The sequence below is a fragment of the Kryptolebias marmoratus genome, linkage group LG7 (genome assembly GCF_001649575.2).
Source record: "Kryptolebias marmoratus isolate JLee-2015 linkage group LG7, ASM164957v2, whole genome shotgun sequence".
NCBI classification, from domain to species: domain Eukaryota; kingdom Metazoa; phylum Chordata; class Actinopteri; order Cyprinodontiformes; family Rivulidae; genus Kryptolebias; species Kryptolebias marmoratus.
The window spans coordinates 10364311-10370456 of NC_051436.1; positions in this window are offsets into that span (position 1 = coordinate 10364311).

Sequence of the window (6146 nt, forward strand, 5' to 3'; positions counted from 1 at the left end):
TGCCAGAAATTCCCACTGACAGCCGCTTTATTATAAACATTACGGTTAACTATTGAGTTACGGAGCAAATTGCTCGGGAGGTGAAGCGGGGACACGCGCACGGCAGCAGGAGAGTGGATTCTTTTACGAGAAGTGGTGCCTGTTTTTCATTTTACGGACAATGACTTTATCTCTTAAACAGGGAGGCTATTTAAATGCACTTTATTCTACATTGAGTTGTCTTTAAGCAGGACAGGAAACAGCTGTCAGTAAACTGTCTTGGTCCTTCAAGTTTAAAGTAGCTGGAAACAACATTTTAATAAAACTGTGCCGAGCTACAAGCAAATGAAAGAGACGTCTTGTAGTTCAAGAGTTATTGCGTGAATCTGCAGCTTGTTTTGCTTCCCGGTGTTAACAGTTTACCACTGTAGCTCTTGTTGCTCTTAGTAACGGGATCAGTGACGAGGGCAGCCTTAGTGGAGTCCAAGCTGCACCAAAACAAGACTAGATTTTTTTTTTTATTTGCTGAGAATGAAAACACAGGTCCTGCTATGGTTACGAGGACTTGACGGTCCGCAAAAAAAGTGACCCCGGTGCTCCATTTTCCTGCAGCAGCTCCACAAAGTGCCACAGGAGGGGCTCGATCTGACGCCTTCTCCAGATTGTTTGTTTGCATATGGGCTGAACAAACAAGCTCTCGGACCTCCTCGACCCGTGGCGCCCTGCCTGCCACAGGAAGGGTTTCAAACACCACGGCAACCTCTGCCAAGCTAATAGGCTCGTCTTCGCCGAGCCTCTCAAGTAGTCTCTGTCCAGGTTTGCAATTCTCTGCCAAAGTCCAGAGTAACTGGGACAAGCCCTGCTTTCCTTTTCTGGGGCGCCGAATGGTTCGACAGAACCTCCTTGAAGCCACCTGAAAGGGTTTTTTTTTATTTTTCCATAGCTTCTCCGAATCCCTTTCATGCCCCGATTTTTGTTTCCATTACCACAGAAGTGTATATGATAGCTTCCAATAAGTCCTTTAGATGCCATCGCGACAGCAAATAATGACCACGTTATTGGCCACATCACCTGTAAGCCACATCTGAACTTGACCCAGTCAAATTTCACGTCTCCCTCAGGATGGAAGTGAAAGCTGAAGACCTCATGAACAGGGGCCTCGCCTCTGGCAGCCTTTCCCACTCCACGGGTCTACCGCATCTAAACCCAACTCGGCACTGGGTTAGCATTTTAATTATCATTTATTAACCTTTATTCAACCCCACTGAGATCACAGATCTCTTTTTCCAAAAGATCTGCCTAACATTCATGATCTTAGTGTGGTAGGAAACCCAGAGGAAACCCATGCAAACCTCAGGAGAACACGCAAGCTCCACACAGCGAGAGCCCAGGTCCAACCCGGGGCTTGAACCCAGGACCTTCTTACTGTGAGGCTAACCACTAATCCGTCGCTCTGATCAGACAGCTCTTCTCTCGCTCTTCACTTGCATGTCCAACACAAAACGCTGCAGGTCGGTTGATCTAACTGTGAAGTCGATCATTGACCTTTGACCTCAGGAGGTCTGGTTCTCAGTACACAGAGTGTGCCCAGGTTTTGAACCTCCCTTATGCTTAAAAAGGGTAGTTCAAAACTGAGACGCTCATTGTGGACATTATTATTGTTCATTATGGTTCATTATGGACAGTCAGTACTGTACCTTGCACAAAAATGAGTCCAACAGCAGAACGTCATTCAGAACCAGATCGGATCTGAGGGTTGTTCCTCCTGATCGAACCCCTCCAGGTAACTCCATCATTGAAAGTCACCCACGGGTGGCACCTTTTCCAGGCCTACATCCAGAGGAGTCCAGGGCCAGAGTCCTCTGAACTGCTGCTGGGGGGGGGACCCTTTTCAGGCCCCGGACCTGTGCGTATCCTCGCACCAACACGATGCCTCTCCCCTCGGGCAACTCCAGAGCAGGAGATGGTCCAAACCCTCGAAGGAGCCGGGTCCCAGACCCGGGTCGACATCTAGTTGGTGTTGTTCGACCTCACATCGTACCAGCGAAGGGCGTGACGGTTCTCAGGAGCCCTGATTTACACACCTGTTCAAGTTTCAACGGCAGGCGTCCCGGGATGTGCTTTAAAATTCCGAAGGCGACGGCGCACCGAACGCACGGCTCGAACTTTTCAAAACTGTAACGTTCAAACTCGCTCGGCTAATTACGAGGTCTTCTCTTCAAGCTGAGCAGATCTAAATTAGCATAATGAGAAGAGTGAATATTCATCACGGTAGGAGGCAGGAGGCCAGGCAGGCAGAGGTGAAGTAAAAAAAGAAATTAAAAAAAAAAACTCCTCTGTATCATTCCACTAAATCAGGAATATTGATTAGATTCCTAACATGTTCATGTTTTATGCAAATTGCTGCAGAAACTGATTAGAGGCGAAGCCTGACGGGAGAGATAATCCTCTGTGGGAAGCATGCATGTACTTGCAATGAGTGTCTGTGATCGCAGAAAAAAAACAAATAGGTGTTGATCCGCGGGAAAGGCTGAGTCACTGTTTGAGATAGTTTAGAGCCATCGACAGTCGGGCTGCAATGGGAAAACATATGCACAGCTGAAGAGAGAAAAAAAAAAAAGCTCGTCTTGGCTTAAAATTAGAGGAGAGCTCTTGGAGGCAAAATCAAAAATAGGATCTGAGGGAGAAGAAGCGCCAGGGCTGACACATTTACCCTCACGTTTTTCCTACCATAAAGTGCATTTTATTATGCTCCGGTAAAGCTACAGCAAAGCGTTTGTCCGTTAAGAGCCCCTCGGAAACGTGAGGAGCTACGACACACATTTTGCCCCGCATACATTTTCCATTCGAGCAGTTTTAATTACCAGCTCCTCCCTCATCGGCCTCTGATGATTGGGGTTAATTAGGATGTGATAAAACGGCCGAGCGCCGCCGCCATTTCAACCCCGGAGCCGCTTTCGGCTCGAACTGTTTGAATTTCGAAGGTTCTGGTGGCTGACGGATCCCTGCATGGAAATCCATAAATAATTAGTCATTTGTTTCAGGTTTTTTTTTTTGTTTGTTCAATTTTTGTGGTTTTGCATTGTGCAATCGAGCCTCGTTAGTGAGTTAGCACAGGCTAATTGACAAAAATGAACTTTTGACCACTTTGTTTGATTAAACTTGGGGAACAACCTGTTGCAAACGAGGCCGTTTGGGTCTGTTTCTGCCTTCAGACCAGAACTAATGAACAGAATCAGAAATCGTTCCTACATTTCCCTTTAAGCTGCTCCAAAATTGCTGAGATTTTTTTTTTGCCACCGGTTCCTTAATTGCCTCCAGACTTGTTGCCTCGACTCGTTCCGGCCATCTCTCCTTCACTTCTGTTGGCAAAATGAAATTCACAAACTTTACACATCGCATCCCGAAAAGAAGCGCGATCGAAGTGCGGCGCGTTGGCTCGATTCAAGGACGTTACTTTGCGGCTCTCCAGATGTTTAATAGCTCCGTAAATGACAGCTTTTATTGCACGTTTTCCACTAATATGAAATCACTCTGTCAAAGAACAGCAAGTGGCTCACAGGAAAGAGGGGAAAAGGAAATATACATGTGGGTAAAACACATCCAAATAAATATTTCCGTCGTCATAAAGCAGCTGGTCCGGTAAAAGTACAGAGCAGCTGAAAAAAGTCACATATTGTGGCACAAACACTCAAACAGTGTGTTTTTTAAAGCACTTCGAGATCGTGGCTATGCTACATCCCCATTATCCTAGACGAAACAAAGCTGCTCCTGTACAGTGCAAAATACATCGTTTACAGTGTGTAAATATATATCCACGGGAACGTTTTCGGCAGTCCACTGGCAAAGCAAAGCCTGCTCGTAACAAATGCAGTCCAGGCAGGAGTCTGGTACATTCAGGTCGAAGGATGAGTCTGGTGACGTGCAAAAAGTTTCTTCCCATCAACAAAACTTGTAAAAACTGGTCCTAAATTAAATGAACTAGCATTCTGGGAAGGATTTTCATACAGCTGCCACCTCGAATGTCCAAGGCTACGTTCATACCGCAGGCACATGCGACCCAATTCTGATTTTTAAATTTTTTTTTATGCCCCGATTCGAAACGTATCAGATTTTCTTCAGGGCAGAGCGAATGTGACAAATCCAATTTGTTTCCTATCCGATCCAGGTCTTTTCCATACGTGGTTCTGAATCGGATACACATCCGATGGTTTTCAAAGCGATCCCAGTCTGAACGTTCATGTCGGATGAAAGGACGGAGGTCCCTCCACCCTCGGCTCCGAGTCTTCATCCTCACACGCCTCTGCGAAGACGCAGCAGCCACAGCTCCAAAAAAAAAGGATCATTGTTAACATTTGCGCTCTTTGTCTTCTTTTATCTTTTACCATTTAGATGGACAGTCGTCCCTCACTGGACAGCAGCTTCAGAATCAACACACACACACCAACACTCGCTGCGTCCATATTAACTTCTGTAACCTCAGCGTGCGGAGCGTGACGCCATGTCTTCTTCTGTGTTTGAGGCTCATTTTGGGAACTGGAGTCTGATGGAGGTCGCGTTCAAAACGTGAACGACCACGCAAAACAATCAGATTTGAGCAATAAGACCTGCAGTGTGAACGTAGACCAAGTTTTCACCGTCTGCTCTGGGGACAACTCTCAGCGACCACCGCACCCACCGGGAGTCAACCCCACTCAAGATGGCTGCCGCAGCTTACAGAGGTGGCTGTAACTCAGTCCGTTTTACAGATACTGAGCTCCGATTCGGCCCGGTAGTCGCTGAGAGTCATCCCCAACGCATACTCTGAGCGCTCACAGGTCGGGCGAACTCTTTAATGGCAGCTTGGGTACGAACTTCAAGAAATGCTTTTCGTTTGTTCTGCTTTGGTAAACACCGAGACCAACAGAAGCCATTTTCTTTCCTTCCCACGTATGAGTACAACTGCGCCTCTTCTTTGTTTTTGTGTGCAACTTTAGACCTCAAAACACACATTCACGCGTTCATCACCCATTGGGCTACTTCAGCTCGATGCTTCAGCCTCGACTGCTCCTCTCTGCGTCAGCGACTGGCGCCGCACATCTTTATAACAAGCATTAGCAGGCGAGTTTCAGCTGGTTAACACCGGCCGCCTCGTTGTTTTCCCGTCAGTTTTATGACTCTTTTTATTTACTTTCAAGGCCATTTATTCAACCAAGCTGCTCCACTTGTACAGAATAACCCTAAAGGTGCACTGAGATCTCCTGGGGGGGGATAAAGCGAAGACGAGGATCAGGCTCTTGTCGTGGCAGCCCTTCAGACCTGCTCCTTGATACTCACTCTGCAGTTTTTTTTAAGTCGGCACCTAACCCGTCAAGTGCTTTGTTGTTTTTAAATATGCCATGGAAATGAAATGGACCAAAGCTAACTGACCTCAGCGGATGCGTGGACACATATTTGGAACGACAACACCAGTTTATTAAAAACTGGAGAGGAAATCTAACTCCGATGTACACTCCTGCTCTTTTGATGGTCGATTTTTACAAATCAGATCTTAAGTTAGGCTTGGCGTTCGAAATCTGAAAATTTTCTGCTCTTTCCTTTCGCGTCTGACCTGACGGCGCGATGATACGGGTTATATCTGACCTTCTGTTTGAAATCTAGGCGCTAAAAACGACTCCGCTGGAGTTGAGCCGACGTCGCAGTTTTAAACGTTCTGCTTCTATCCCTCCGGTGACCTAATCCCTTATTTCGATGCACGTCTTGGGAAGTCAAGACATTAAGACACATCTTTACGTGTTCTGTCTGTGGAGCTTCTGTCAGTCAGGTTCAGGCAGAAAGTCACCTTCATCATCGTCATCTTTTCGCTTTTTGAGGAACAGCAGCTAAAACAGACCTCACCGGGCTCATTCTGTAGCTGTGTAATCGTGTTCGTTATGTCTTTTAACTAAAGACATTTTGGGAGGACGGAGGGGGGGGGATGATGTGGACAAAGTGCATCAGATATTCAGCGATGGACAAAGAGGCAGTAAAGTTCTCCGACATGTATGTGACGTGCAGCGTCCCAAAATAAAGCGCTAAAAAGGCCACGTTTTTACACGTCTCCCTCCAGCAGCTGGTCCTCCGAGCTGGACCGTGACTCGTTGAGGGCGAAATTGATCAGTTTGATCTGCGTGGGTGGGCGGTGGGGG